Source organism: Culex pipiens, chromosome 2 (assembly GCF_016801865.2).
Source record: "Culex pipiens pallens isolate TS chromosome 2, TS_CPP_V2, whole genome shotgun sequence".
In the NCBI taxonomy this organism is placed as follows: Eukaryota; Metazoa; Arthropoda; class Insecta; order Diptera; family Culicidae; genus Culex; species Culex pipiens.
Genome location: NC_068938.1, coordinates 213,110,336 through 213,126,434, shown reverse-complemented (window position 1 = coordinate 213,126,434; position 16,099 = coordinate 213,110,336). Strand labels below are relative to the sequence as shown.

The following is a 16,099-nucleotide window of genomic DNA, read 5'->3' as shown; positions in this document are numbered from 1 at the left end:
CTTCAAAAGCTCAAGGTAAAACCACTTTCAGGAACTCCCGTTCTTGAAATGACTTTTTTTTTCAAGCCGAGAAGCTGCGCGATGACGGATTTCCCGTTGCTTCTGGTTGCTTCTTGAGGGGAGCCTTTGTTCTTGCTGCACCGGAAAGTGGCTAGGTGGGAAAAGTTATCCCGTAGATGGTTATCCCGGGAATAATTTATAGCGCTATGGCGGCCATCTTTATGGCATGCGGGATAACTTGTCATGGTTATCCCAGGAACAATTTTTAAGAGAGATTCCAAAACTTAAAAAAAACGAACAATTAACATTACCTGGACATGTTTCTTGGCAAAATTTATTGCCCTACATTCCTGGAGTATGAAAATTTGGATGTGAATGAAAAAAAATCCAGGAATATTGTAACATCAAATATTTTAATTCAAATATTTATTAAATTTAAAAATCCTTCTGGGATGGGACTCTGGGTCATCTCCTGGACATGATCCTGGGCAAAACATGTTGCCCTACATTCCTTGAGCATAAAAAAATAATTTGGCATGAGGGCATGTAGAGGAAAAAAATTCCAGAAATATTTGAACTTCAAATATTTTAATTCAAATATTCCATAAATTTGAAATCCTTCTAGGATGGGACTCTGGGTCACTTCCTGGACATGTATTTAGGCAAAACTTGATGCCCTACATTCCTTGAGCATAAAAATACAACTTGGCATGAGGCCATGTGGAGGAAAAAAAATCCAGAAATATTTGAACATCAAATATTTTAATTCAAATATTCCATACATTTGAAAATCCTTCCAGGATGGGACTCTGGATAATTTCCTGGGCATGTATTTAGGCAAAACTTGTTGCCCTATATTCCTGGAGCATAAAAATACAACTTGGCATGAGGCCATGTGGAGGAAAAAAATTCCAGAAATATTTGAACTTCAAATATTTTAATTCAAATATTCCATAAATTTGAAAATCCTTCTAGGATGGGACTCTGGGTCATTTCCTGGACATGTATTTAGGCAAAACTTGTTGCCCTATATTCCTGGAGCATAAAAATACAACTTGGCATAAGGCCATGTGGAGGAAAAAAATTCCAGAAATATTTGAACTTCAAATATTTTAATTCAAATATTCCATACATTTAAAAATCCTTCTAGGATGGGACTCTGGGTCATTTCCTGGACATGTATTTAGGCAAAACTTGTTGCCCTATATTCCTGGAGCATAAAAATACAACTTGGCATAAGGCCATGTGGAGGAAAAAAATTCCAGAAATATTTGAACTTCAAATATTTTAATTCAAATATTCCATAAATTAGAAAATCCTTCTAGGATGGGACTCTGGGTCATTTCCTGGACATGTATTTAGGCAAAACTTGTTGCCCTATATTCCTGGAGCATAAAAATACAACTTGGCATGAGGCCATGTGGAGGAAAAAAAATCCAGAAATATTTGAACTTCAAATATTTTAATTCAAATATTCCATACATTTGAAAATCCTTCTAGGATGGGACTCTGGGTCATTTCCTGGACATGTATTTGGGCAAAACTTGTTGCCCTATATTCCTGGAGCATAAAAATACAACTTGGCATAAGGCCATGTGGAGGAAAAAAATTCCAGAAATATTTGAACTTCAAATATTTTAATTCAAATATTCCATAAATTTGAAAATCCTTCTAGGATGGGACTCTGGGTCATTTCCTGGACATGTATTTAGGCAAAACTTGTTGCCCTATATTCCTGGAGCATAAAAATACAACTTGGCATGAGGCCATGTGGAGGAAAAAAAATCCAGAAATATTTGAACTTCAAATATTTTAATTCAAATATTCCATACATTTAAAAATCCTTCTAGGATGGGACTCTGGGTCATTTCCTGGACATGTATTTGGGCAAAACTTGTTGCCCTATATTCCTGGAGCATAAAAATACAACTTGGCATAAGGCCATGTGGAGGAAAAAAATTCCAGAAATATTTGAACTTCAAATATTTTAATTCAAATATTCCATAAATTAGAAAATCCTTCAAGGATGGGACTCTGGGTCATTTCCTGGACATGTATTTAGGCAAAACTTGTTGCCCTATATTCCTGGAGCATAAAAATACAACTTGGCATGAGGCCATGTGGAGGAAAAAAAATCCAGAAATATTTGAACTTCAAATATTTTAATTCAAATATTCCATAAATTTGAAAATCCTTCTAGGATGGGACTCTGGATCATTTCCTGGGCATGTATTTAGGCAAAACTTGTTGCCCTATATTCCTGGAGCATAAAAATACAACTTGGCATGAGGCCATGTGGAGGAAAAAAATTCCAGAAATATTTGAACTTCAAATATTTTAAGGCCATGTGGAGGAAAAAAATTCCAGAAATATTTGAACTTCAAATATTTTAATTCAAATATTCCATACATTTAAAAATCCTTCAAGGATGCGACTCTGGGTCATTTCCTGGACATGTATTTAGGCAAAACTTGTTGCCCTATATTCCTGGAGCATAAAAATACAACTTGGCATAAGGCCATGTGGAGGAAAAAAATTTCAGAAATATTTGAACTTCAAATATTTTAATTCAAATATTCCATAAATTTGAAAATCCTTCTAGGATGGGACTCTGGGTCATTTCCTGGACATGTATTTAGGCAAAACTTGTTGCCCTATATTCCTGGAGCATAAAAATACAACTTGGCATAAGGCCATGTGGAGGAAAAAAATTTCAGAAATATTTGAACTTCAAATATTTTAATTCAAATATTCCATACATTTAAAAATCCTTCAAGGATGCGACTCTGGGTCATTTCCTGGACATGTATTTAGGCAAAACTTGTTGCCCTATATTCCTGGAGCATAAAAATACAACTTGGCATAAGGCCATGTGGAGGAAAAAAATTCCAGAAATATTTGAACTTCAAATATTTTAATTCAAATATTCCATACATTTAAAAATCCTTCAAGGATGCGACTCTGGGTCATTTCCTGGACATGTATTTAGGCAAAACTTGTTGCCCTATATTCCTGGAGCATAAAAATACAACTTGGCATAAGGCCATGTGGAGGAAAAAAATTTCAGAAATATTTGAACTTCAAATATTTTAATTCAAATATTCCATACATTTAAAAATCCTTCAAGGATGCGACTCTGGGTCATTTCCTGGACATGTATTTAGGCAAAACTTGTTGCCCTATATTCCTGGAGCATAAAAATACAACTTGGCATAAGGCCATGTGGAGGAAAAAAATTTCAGAAATATTTGAACTTCAAATATTTTAATTCAAATATTCCATAAATTTGAAAATCCTTCTAGGATGGGACTCTGGGTCATTTCCTGGACATGTATTTAGGCAAAACTTGTTGCCCTATATTCCTGGAGCATAAAAATACAACTTGGCATAAGGCCATGTGGAGGAAAAAAATTTCAGAAATATTTGAACTTCAAATATTTTAATTCAAATATTCCATACATTTAAAAATCCTTCTAGGATGGGACTCTGGGTCATTTCCTGGGCATGTATTTAGGCAAAACTTGTTGCCCTATTTGAATTGAAATATTGAATTAAAATATTTGAAGTTCAAATGTTTCTGGAATTTTTTTCCTCCGCATGGCCTTATGCCAAGTTGTATTTTTATGCTCCAGGAATATAGGGCAACAAGTTTTGCCTAAATACATGCCCAGGAAATGACCCAGAGTCCCATCCTAGAAGGATTTCAAATTTATTGAATATTTGAATTAAAATATTTGAAGTTCAAATATTTCTGGAATTTTTTTCCTCCACATGGCCTTATGCCAAGTTGTATTTTTATGCTCAAGGAATGTAGGGCAACAAGTTTTGCTAAGATACATGTCCTGGAAATGACTCAGAGTCCCATCCTAGAAGGATTTTTAAATTTATTAAATATTTGAATTAAAATAACTGATGTTTAAATATTTCTGGAATTTTTTTCATCCACATGGCCTTATGCCAAGTTGTATTTTTATGCTCCAGGAATGTAGGGCAACAAGTTTTGCCTAAATACATGTCCAGGAAATGACCCAGAGTCCCATCCTAGAAGGATTTTTAAATGTATGGAATATTTGAATTAAAATATTTGAAGTTCAAATATTTCTGGATTTTTTTTCCTCCACATGGCCTCATGCCAAGTTAAATTTCTATGCTCCAGGAATATAGGGCAACAAGTTTTGCCTAAATAATTGTCCAGGAAATGACCCAGAGTCCCATCCTAGAAGGATTTTTAAATTTATGGAATATTTGAATTAAAATATTTGAAGTTCAAATATTTCTGGAATTTTTTTCCTCCACATGGCCTTATGCCAAGTTGTATTTTTATGCTCCAGGAATATAGGGCAACAAGTTTTGCCTAAATACATGTCCAGGAAATGACCCAGAGTCCCATCCTAGAAGGATTTTTAAATGTATGGAATATTTGAATTAAAATATTTGAAGTTCAAATGTTTCTGGAATTTTTTTCCTCCGCATGGCCTTATGCCAAGTTGTATTTTTATGCTCCAGGAATATAGGGCAACAAGTTTTGCCTAAATACATGCCCAGGAAATGACCCAGCGTCCCATCCTAGAAGGATTTTCAAATATATGGAATATTTGAATTAAAATATTTGACGTTCAAATATTTCTGAATTTTTTTCCTCCACATGGCCTTATGCCAAGTTGTATTTTTATGCTCCAGGAATATAGGGCAACAAGTTTTGCCTAAATACTTGTCCAGGAAATGACTCAGAGTCCCATCCTAGAAGGATTTCAAATTTATTGAATATTTGAATTAAAATATTTGAAGTTCAAATATTTCTAGAATTTTTTTCCTCCACATGGCCTCATGCCAAGTTATTTTTTTATGCTCAAGGAATGTAGGGCAACAAGTTTTGCCTAAATACTTGTCCAGGAAATGACTCAGAGTCCCATCCTAGAAGGATTTCAAATTTATTGAATATTTGAATTAAAATATTTGAAGTTCAAATATTTCTGAAATTTTTTTCCTCCACATGGCCTTATGCCAAGTTATATTTTTATGCTCAAGGAATGTAGGGCAACAAGTTTTGCCTAAATACTTGTCCAGGAAATGACTCAGAGTCCCATCCTAGAAGGATTTCAAATTTATTGAATATTTGAATTAAAATATTTGAAGTTCAAATATTTCTGGAATTTTTTTCCTCCACATGGCCTCATGCCAAGTTGTATTTTTATGCTCCAGGAATATAGGGCAACAAGTTTTGCCTAAATACTTGTCCAGGAAATGACTCAGAGTCCCATCCTAGAAGGATTTCAAATTTATTGAATATTTGAATTAAAATATTTGAAGTTCAAATATTTCTGGAATTGTTTTCCTCCACTTGGCCTCATGCCGAGTTATTTTTTTATGCTCAAGGAATGTAGGGCAAAAAGTTTTGCCTAAATACTTGTCCAGGAAATGACTCAGAGTCCCATCCTAGAAGGATTTCAAATTTATTGAATATTTGAATTAAAATATTTGAAGTTCAAATATTTCTGGAATTTTTTTCCTCCACATGGCCTCATGCCAAGTTGTATTTTTATGCTCCAGGAATATAGGGCAACAAGTTTTGCCTAAATACTTGTCCAGGAAATGACCCAGAGTCCCATCCTAGAAGGATTTCAAATTTATTGAATATTTGAATTAAAATATTTGAAGTTCAAATATTTCTGAAATTTTTTTCCTCCACATGGCCTTATGCCAAGTTATATTTTTATGCTCAAGGAATGTAGGGCAACAAGTTTTGCCTAACTACTTGTCCAGGAAATGACTCAGAGTCCCATCCTAGAAGGATTTCAAATTTATTGAATATTTGAATTAAAATATTTGAAGTTCAAATATTTCTGGAATTTTTTTCCTCCACATGGCCTCATGCCAAGTTAAATTTCTATGCTCAAGGAATGTAGGGCAACAAGTTTTGCCTAAATAATTGTCCAGGAAATGACCCAGAGTCCCATCCTAGAAGGATTTTTAAATTTATGGAATATTTGAATTAAAATATTTGAAGTTCAAATATTTCTGGAATTTTTTTCCTCTACATGGCCTCATGCCAAGTTATTTTTTTATGCTCAAGGAATGTAGGGCAACAAGTTTTGCCTAAATACTTGTCCAGGAAATGACTCAGAGTCCCATCCTAGAAGGATTTCAAATTTATTGAATATTTGAATTAAAATATTTGAAGTTCAAATATTTCTGGAATTTTTTTCCTCTACATGGCCTCATGCCAAGTTATTTTTTTATGCTCAAGGAATGTAGGGCAACAAGTTTTGCCTAAATACTTGTCCAGGAAATGACCCAGAGTCCCATCCTAGAAGGATTTCAAATTTATTGAATATTTGAATTAAAATATTTGAAGTTCAAATATTTCTGGAATTTTTTTCCTCCACATGGCCTCATGCCAAGTTAAATTTCTATGCTCCAGGAATATAGGGCAACAAGTTTTGCCTAAATACTTGTCCAGGAAATGACCCAGAGTCCCATCCTAGAAGGATTTCAAATTTATTGAATATTTGAATTAAAATATTTGAAGTTCAAATATTTCTGGAATTGTTTTCCTCCACTTGGCCTCATGCCGAGTTATTTTTTTATGCTCAAGGAATGTAGGGCAAAAAGTTTTGCCTAAATTCTTGTCCAGGAAATGACTCAGAGTCCCATCCTAGAAGGATTTCAAATTTATTGAATATTTGAATTAAAATATTTGAAGTTCAAATATTTCTGGAATTTTTTTCCTCCACATGGCCTCATGCCAAGTTAAATTTCTATGCTCCAGGAATATAGGGCAACAAGTTTTGCCTAAATAATTGTCCAGGAAATGACCCAGAGTCCCATCCTAGAAGGATTTTTAAATTTATTGAATATTTGAATTAAAATATTTGAAGTTCAAATATTTCTGGAATTTTTTTCCTCTACATGGCCTCATGCCAAGTTATTTTTTTATGCTCAAGGAATGTAGGGCAACAAGTTTTGCCTAAATACTTGTCCAGGAAATGACTCAGAGTCCCATCCTAGAAGGATTTCAAATTTATTGAATATTTGAATTAAAATATTTGAAGTTCAAATATTTCTGGAATTGTTTTCCTCCACTTGGCCTCATGCCGAGTTATTTTTTTATGCTCAAGGAATGTAGGGCAAAAAGTTTTGCCTAAATTCTTGTCCAGGAAATGACTCAGAGTCCCATCCTAGAAGGATTTCAAATTTATTGAATATTTGAATTAAAATATTTGAAGTTCAAATATTTCTGGAATTTTTTTCCTCCACATGGCCTCATGCCAAGTTAAATTTCTATGCTCCAGGAATATAGGGCAACAAGTTTTGCCTAAATACTTGTCCAGGAAATGACTCAGAGTCCCATCCTAGAAGGATTTCAAATTTATTGAATATTTGAATTAAAATATTTGAAGTTCAAATATTTCTGGAATTGTTTTCCTCCACTTGGCCTCATGCCGAGTTATTTTTTTATGCTCAAGGAATGTAGGGCAAAAAGTTTTGCCTAAATACTTGTCCAGGAAATGACTCAGAGTCCCATCCTAGAAGGATTTCAAATTTATTGAATATTTGAATTAAAATATTTGAAGTTCAAATATTTCTGGAATTTTTTTCCTCCACATGGCCTCATGCCAAGTTAAATTTCTATGCTCCAGGAATATAGGGCAACAAGTTTTGCCTAAATAATTGTCCAGGAAATGACCCAGAGTCCCATCCTAGAAGGATTTCAAATTTATTGAATATTTGAATTAAAATATTTGAAGTTCAAATATTTCTGAAATTTTTTTCCTCCACATGGCCTCATGCCAAGTTATTTTTTTATGCTCAAGGAATGTAGGGCAACAAGTTTTGCCTAAATACTTGTCCAGGAAATGACTCAGAGTCCCATCCTAGAAGGATTTCAAATTTATTGAATATTTGAATTAAAATATTTGAAGTTCAAATATTTCTGAAATTTTTTTCCTCCACATGGCCTCATGCCAAGTTATTTTTTTATGCTCAAGGAATGTAGGGCAACAAGTTTTGCCTAAATACTTGTCCAGGAAATGACTCAGAGTCCCATCCTAGAAGGATTTCAAATTTATTGAATATTTGAATTAAAATATTTGAAGTTCAAATATTTCTGAAATTTTTTTCCTCCACATGGCCTTATGCCAAGTTATATTTTTATGCTCAAGGAATGTAGGGCAACAAGTTTTGCCTAAATACTTGTCCAGGAAATGACTCAGAGTCCCATCCTAGAAGGATTTCAAATTTATTGAATATTTGAATTAAAATATTTGAAGTTCAAATATTTCTGAAATTTTTTTCCTCCACATGGCCTTATGCCAAGTTATATTTTTATGCTCAAGGAATGTAGGGCAACAAGTTTTGCCTAAATACTTGTCCAGGAAATGACTCAGAGTCCCATCCTAGAAGGATTTCAAATTTATTGAATATTTGAATTAAAATATTTGAAGTTCAAATATTTCTGAAATTTTTTTCCTCCACATGGCCTTATGCCAAGTTATATTTTTATGCTCAAGGAATGTAGGGCAACAAGTTTTGCCTAAATACTTGTCCAGGAAATGACTCAGAGTCCCATCCTAGAAGGATTTCAAATTTATTGAATATTTGAATTAAAATATTTGACGTTCAAATATTTCTGGAATTTTTTTCCTCCACATGGCCTCATGCCAAGTTGTATTTTTATGCTCCAGGAATATAGGGCAACAAGTTTTGCCTAAATACTTGTCCAGGAAATGACTCAGAGTCCCATCCTAGAAGGATTTCAAATTTATTGAATATTTGAATTAAAATATTTGAAGTTCAAATATTTCTGAAATTTTTTTCCTCCACATGGCCTTATGCCAAGTTATATTTTTATGCTCAAGGAATGTAGGGCAACAAGTTTTGCCTAAATACTTGTCCAGGAAATGACTCAGAGTCCCATCCTAGAAGGATTTCAAATTTATTGAATATTTGAATTAAAATATTTGAAGTTCAAATATTTCTGAAATTTTTTTCCTCCACATGGCCTTATGCCAAGTTATATTTTTATGCTCAAGGAATGTAGGGCAACAAGTTTTGCCTAAATACTTGTCCAGGAAATGACTCAGAGTCCCATCCTAGAAGGATTTCAAATTTATTGAATATTTGAATTAAAATATTTGAAGTTCAAATATTTCTGGAATTTTTTTCCTCCACATGGCCTCATGCCAAGTTGTATTTTTATGCTCCAGGAATATAGGGCAACAAGTTTTGCCTAAATACTTGTCCAGGAAATGACTCAGAGTCCCATCCTAGAAGGATTTCAAATTTATTGAATATTTGAATTAAAATATTTGAAGTTCAAATATTTCTGAAATTTTTTTCCTCCACATGGCCTTATGCCAAGTTATATTTTTATGCTCAAGGAATGTAGGGCAACAAGTTTTGCCTAAATACTTGTCCAGGAAATGACTCAGAGTCCCATCCTAGAAGGATTTCAAATTTATTGAATATTTGAATTAAAATATTTGACGTTCAAATATTTCTGGAATTTTTTTCCTCCACATGGCCTCATGCCAAGTTGTATTTTTATGCTCCAGGAATATAGGGCAACAAGTTTTGCCTAAATACTTGTCCAGGAAATGACTCAGAGTCCCATCCTAGAAGGATTTCAAATTTATTGAATATTTGAATTAAAATATTTGAAGTTCAAATATTTCTGGAATTGTTTTCCTCCACTTGGCCTCATGCCGAGTTATTTTTTTATGCTCAAGGAATGTAGGGCAAAAAGTTTTGCCTAAATTCTTGTCCAGGAAATGACTCAGAGTCCCATCCTAGAAGGATTTCAAATTTATTGAATATTTGAATTAAAATATTTGACGTTCAAATATTTCTGGAATTTTTTTCCTCCACATGGCCTCATGCCAAGTTGTATTTTTATGCTCCAGGAATATAGGGCAACAAGTTTTGCCTAAATACTTGTCCAGGAAATGACTCAGAGTCCCATCCTAGAAGGATTTCAAATTTATTGAATATTTGAATTAAAATATTTGAAGTTCAAATATTTCTGAAATTTTTTTCCTCCACATGGCCTTATGCCAAGTTATATTTTTATGCTCAAGGAATGTAGGGCAACAAGTTTTGCCTAAATACTTGTCCAGGAAATGACTCAGAGTCCCATCCTAGAAGGATTTCAAATTTATTGAATATTTGAATTAAAATATTTGACGTTCAAATATTTCTGGAATTTTTTTCCTCCACATGGCCTCATGCCAAGTTGTATTTTTATGCTCCAGGAATATAGGGCAACAAGTTTTGCCTAAATACTTGTCCAGGAAATGACTCAGAGTCCCATCCTAGAAGGATTTCAAATTTATTGAATATTTGAATTAAAATATTTGAAGTTCAAATATTTCTGAAATTTTTTTCCTCCACATGGCCTTATGCCAAGTTATATTTTTATGCTCAAGGAATGTAGGGCAACAAGTTTTGCCTGAATACTTGTCCAGGAAATGACTCAGAGTCCCATCCTAGAAGGATTTCAAATTTATTGAATATTTGAATTAAAATATTTGACGTTCAAATATTTCTGGAATTTTTTTCCTCCACATGGCCTCATGCCAAGTTGTATTTTTATGCTCCAGGAATATAGGGCAACAAGTTTTGCCTAAATACTTGTCCAGGAAATGACTCAGAGTCCCATCCTAGAAGGATTTCAAATTTATTGAATATTTGAATTAAAATATTTGAAGTTCAAATATTTCTGAAATTTTTTTCCTCCACATGGCCTTATGCCAAGTTATATTTTTATGCTCAAGGAATGTAGGGCAACAAGTTTTGCCTAAATACTTGTCCAGGAAATGACTCAGAGTCCCATCCTAGAAGGATTTCAAATTTATTGAATATTTGAATTAAAATATTTGAAGTTCAAATATTTCTGGAATTTTTTTCCTCCACATGGCCTTATGCCAAGTTATATTTTTATGCTCAAGGAATGTAGGGCAACAAGTTTTGCCTGAATACTTGTCCAGGAAATGACCCAGAGTCCCATCCTTGAAGGATTTTCAAATTTATGGAATATTTGAATTAAAATATTTGAAGTTCAAATATTTCTGGATTTTTTTTCCTCCACATGGCCTTATGCCAAGTTATATATTTATGCTCAAGGAATGTAGGGCAACAAGTTTTGCCTAAATACATGCCCAGGAAATGACCCAGAGTCCCATCCTAGAAGGATTTCAAATTTATTGAATATTTGAATTAAAATATTTGAAGTTCAAATATTTCTGATTTTTTTTTTCCTCCACATGGCCTTATGCCAAGTTGTATTTTTATGCTCAAGGAATGTAGGGCAACAAGTTTTGCCTAAATACTTGTCCAGGAAATGACTCAGAGTCCCATCCTAGAAGGATTTCAAATTTATTGAATATTTGAATTAAAATATTTGACGTTCAAATATTTCTGGAATTTTTTTCCTTCACATGGCCTTATGCCAAGTTATATTTTTATGCTCAAGGAATGTAGGGCAACAAGTTTTGCCTAAATACTTGTCCAGGAAATGACTCAGAGTCCCATCCTAGAAGGATTTTTAAATTTATTAAATATTTGAATTAAAATATTTGATTTTACAATATTCCTGGATTTTTTTTCATTCACATCCAAATTTTCATGCTCCAGGAATGTAGGGCAATAAATTTTGCCAAGAAACATGTCCAGGTAATGTTAATTGTTCGTTTTTTTTTTTAAGTTTTGGAATCTCTCTTAAAAATTGTTCCTGGGATAACCATGACAAGTTATCCCGCATGCCATAAAGATGGCCGCCATAGCGCTATAAATTATTCCCGGGATAACCATATAGGATAACTTTTCCCACCTAAAGTGGCTCCAGGCGCGGGAAATAGATATGGAAATGATGCCGTAAATATTCATCCTTCTGCTACCGGTTTGGGAGAGTGTTTGTGTGTGTGTTAGTTTGAAGAAGATTTTCCACCTTATTCGCTGAAGAGTTAAGGGACGATATTGCTGCAAGCGTAAGCACTTTGCATTTGGGTGGCAGCATGTTGCTATACCTTAACTCTTGGTTCGTTTTTGCCTGCCCGCTAGGGGGTTTTAAGGAAGGGCTTTGTTTATGAGGGAAGGTTTGTGAGTGTGTGCTTCCGGTTTACAGTCACACGTTTCTTGAAGGTTACGTTTAGCTTAAGTTAAGATATTGAAGTTATAGTAAAAGACGCGGGAAAATCGGTGCAAGCCTGTTCAGTAAATTATGTTTGTCAACATGAAAATAGTGGAGAAAAAGATGAATTAGAATGTACTATTTTAGGTTTTTTTTTATTTGGCTAAATTTTTGTGTACTTTGTCTATGATATAGTCCATTTTGCATAATTACAAAATTTCATACAATTTTTGCATTTACCCATGAAAAATGCTTCCAAAAATCAGACCACTTTGTTCATAATCCAAAGGTTGTTACTTCGAATCCTTGAGTCGTAGGGATCGTAGGTGTAAAAAGAAGCTTTCTTCTGACGCCTCGGACTGAGTAGGATTCTTGCAATAGAGACCGCCAAGATGTCATGCTACCCGAGCAGACGGAAATATCGTGGGAATAACATTTTTTGATTTGAAAACACTAGGCCAATAACATTTTATGTTATTTATAACAAGATTTGTTATTCGTCGTTATATTTTTTTTGTTATTGGGTTGTTATTGTAATAACAGACCAATACAATTTTTAGTTATTCTTCGAACAAATCTTTGTTATTATTTTTTGTTATTTTAACAACTAATCCGATCATCCCAATTACAGTTGGAGGTATTCTTCCATAACAAGAAATGTTATTCCAAAGTTGTTTTGGCTTTCAACCAATATCAAACCAATAACCAATTTTGTTATGATAGCTGTTTTGAAACTCTTATGCAGAAATGGATTTTCAAGAAGATTCCGTATCATTTTCTGTTATTTTAACAGTATTTGTTATTGAAATGGCATGAATTTAGTTATTACCGTCTGCCCGGGTAACGATTTTGATTGATCCGTGAAAAAATATTTTTTGTTTAATGAAAAGTATATTCTCAATGTACACAAATGGCTTTAAACCCCATATAAGAAAGCGGTCATCAATCTTTTCACCCTTCATGATTATAAATAAGTACCTCTCTCCTTGGCAAATGAGTGCGATGAGTGGTCGTGTTGCTGTTGAAAAATCTTGGTACAACTCAGGTGCTGGTAGTTCACCATGGGGTTACGCCGGCGGAAAACCCTCTTGACTTGGCTCATCCACTTGGGTGTGTGTGTGCGAGTAATGTACGTGTGTGCAGTTCAGTATCCTTCCCCTCCATAATAATAAAGAATAGCCTGCAGGCTGCCAAATCGTCGTTGTCGTGCTATCTTGTCTCACGTGCATTCTGGACCAAATTGAGTTAAGAACGCCATTTTGAGCAGCTCTCAATGCCTCACCTTTTGACCTTCACAGATCCCCAAAATTCGACTTCAAACCTGAGATATTCACTAAAGACCGAAAAAACTCCGTTGTTGTCACTCTTCATATGAAAGAAGTTTCAATTTTGTCGTGCTATCTTAACACACCCTGAAAAATTGCTGTAAGTGCGGCAACTGGCCAAAGGGATTTCAGGTCAGAACGCGTTTGACACACGTACATGCCCGACTACCGTACCCGAGCAGACGGAAATAACTCGGGAATAATTTTTTTTTTTGATATTTGAAAATACTAGGTCAATAACATTTTATGTTATTTTTAACAAGATTTGTTATTCGTCGTTATGATTTTTTTGTTATTGGATTGTTATTGTAATAACAGGCTAATAACATTTTTAATTATTATAACATTTTCAATTATAACTCGGGACTTTTGCAACTAAACTCAACCAAACTTCGGGACAATGCAAAAAATTGTCAACCTATTAAAACGAGTTTGTTATTGTTTACATTGCGTTTACATTTTCTCGGCGAATCAAAAAGCGGCGACAAGATAGCACGACAACGTCGAAATGAGCTTTCAACGTGCAGGCTCCTGGAGGAAGATGTTGAGGGAAATGGGTTTTCCAAGCAGCCAAAGAAAATTTAAAGGAGGGGAGGTACCTTGATTATGAAAATATACAGCATAAAATTTCTTTATTGTTTTCTCACGCAAGTATTTAATTACATTTTGCTCTCGCCTCGGCATCCTTTTTCCTGCTGGCGGTGTGAGTGTGTGAGTGTTAAAATGCTGTTAAGCCGTGTACGGGGTGGGCTTTACTAGTGCTGCTGTGCAGTATAGAGGCACTAATTGGTTGCAGGATGTAAATCTTATTTTCCCTCCGGGAATGGTAATGGTGCGAAAAAGTTTACCCGTTCGCATAGAAAGAGTTTGCTAAGAATGAATAACTGGGTGCACTGGTGTAAAAAAAAGGTTTCAAACTGCCTTTGTATTTTAAAGTTGTCTCATTACAATGGTCTTGAGCTTTTTTTTTACTGAAAGAAATTTGATACCAAAAGTTTTTCAACTGTGCATATTTGGGAGCGCTTCCTGGCTGGAGGCTGAAGGAGTTGTTTGTTATCTCCTGTTAAGTGGCACGCTGGAGAGCAGAAAGTCGTGGGAATGAGTCCACGCTATCAAGATTCACTGCACACATACGTGTATGTGTGTGTGTACCGCAAGGTATTCATCCGAAATGTGATGTGTTACCACGCGAACAGATAGATGTTTTACTTTTCACCTTTCAAAGAATGGTAGCAAATCGGATAGGAAAATAACAGAAAATGCTCACTTATTTGCATACAAATGTTTTGTGCTCTTACTTGAGAATCATAAGGTTAGAATTAGGACAGGTAAATTTCTCATAGTTTAATGGGACTTATAAGAATCACGGGTAGCTACAGTGAGTCTTCGTAGAAGCAAACATATGCGAAAGAATTATGAGTATCCGTATCACCCATGTGTATGAAGGATGACTGTGCAGGTCCAGGTAGTATGTGAAAGAGAGGTACAACTAGATTTGCCTACCTATCTCGTTCTGCCTAACATCAAAGATTAGTTTTAAATCATATACATCAATAATGCAACACGTAGCTTTAAGTTTATATTGTACATTAAATTCCAAATAAACCAAGTTCGGAGATCACTCCCAAAAACAACTGTTTTACTTCAGTCAATTGAGAACTCCTCATCCTCGTATTGGAACGAGCAGCCTCCAGCAGCCAGCAGTCTTCAGCAGTCACCCGGGATCAGCACCAGCAGTTCTACTTGGAGTCGTCGGCAGCCAGAGCGTAAGTTCCGCAAATTAAAAACGTCCCCACGCGTTTTTACATGGTGGCTCTGCAGAGAGGATTAGGAGAAGTGCTTGTCGGAATCAAGCACTGAGGACTCCGAGCTTCCGGTCAGTCGAAATCTGATCGTGATCGTAAGTAAAAGCGTGTCCGACGCTATAGAGCGGACAAGTGATCAAGTGTGAGCAGTGTCAGGCTCAGTTAGTGCAGACGAATTATCGTCAAGAGTGTAAAAGCGTCTCCGACGCTCTAGAGCGGTCAAGTGACCAAGTATGACCAGTGTCAGGCTCAGATAGTGTAGACGAGTTATCGTCAATAGTGAATAATCCTGGACAATAGTCCAGAAGAACACAGTGAACGATCCTGGGCAAGAACCCAGAAGAAGAAGAAAGTAAGAAGAACCTTTTAATAGGTGATTCAACATTAAAACTTTACTTCAAGTAAAGGGAAGACTGGATGAAAATTCAGAGATCCGCTTGGTTGCAGAAAATCACCAAAAATAGTAAAAAAAAAAAAAACCTTTTAATAGATAGGTGATTTCAAGAAGTGAAGTGAGTGGTTAAAGGAAGACTAGAAACACATATATAAATAAAAAAATATATATAATAAAGGAATAAAAACTGTAAGATTGCAAAGCAGATTTAGTGCAAAGCGAGTGATAAAAAAAAAAAATATAAGAAGTAACACAGCGAGGTCGAACATCAAGAAGCAACATCGAGCATCAACATCGACAAAGCAACATCGAGCATCAAGAATCGACGAAGCAACATCAAGCATCAAGGATCGACGAAGCATCATCGAACATAAGGTATTTAGAAATATGGATCACAAATTCATAGTGAATCCAAATGGTAGGTGCAGGAGTTGCACCAATCTTGATG

General features: G+C 34.8%; 1 protein-coding gene across 1 annotated transcript in view; it reads right to left on the bottom strand.

Moving 5' to 3' along the window:
* Window positions 1–16,099, bottom strand: part of LOC120421974 (uncharacterized) — a 207,688-nt gene that overhangs the window by 15,836 nt on the left and 175,753 nt on the right. The gene's annotated exons all lie outside the window — the stretch shown is intronic.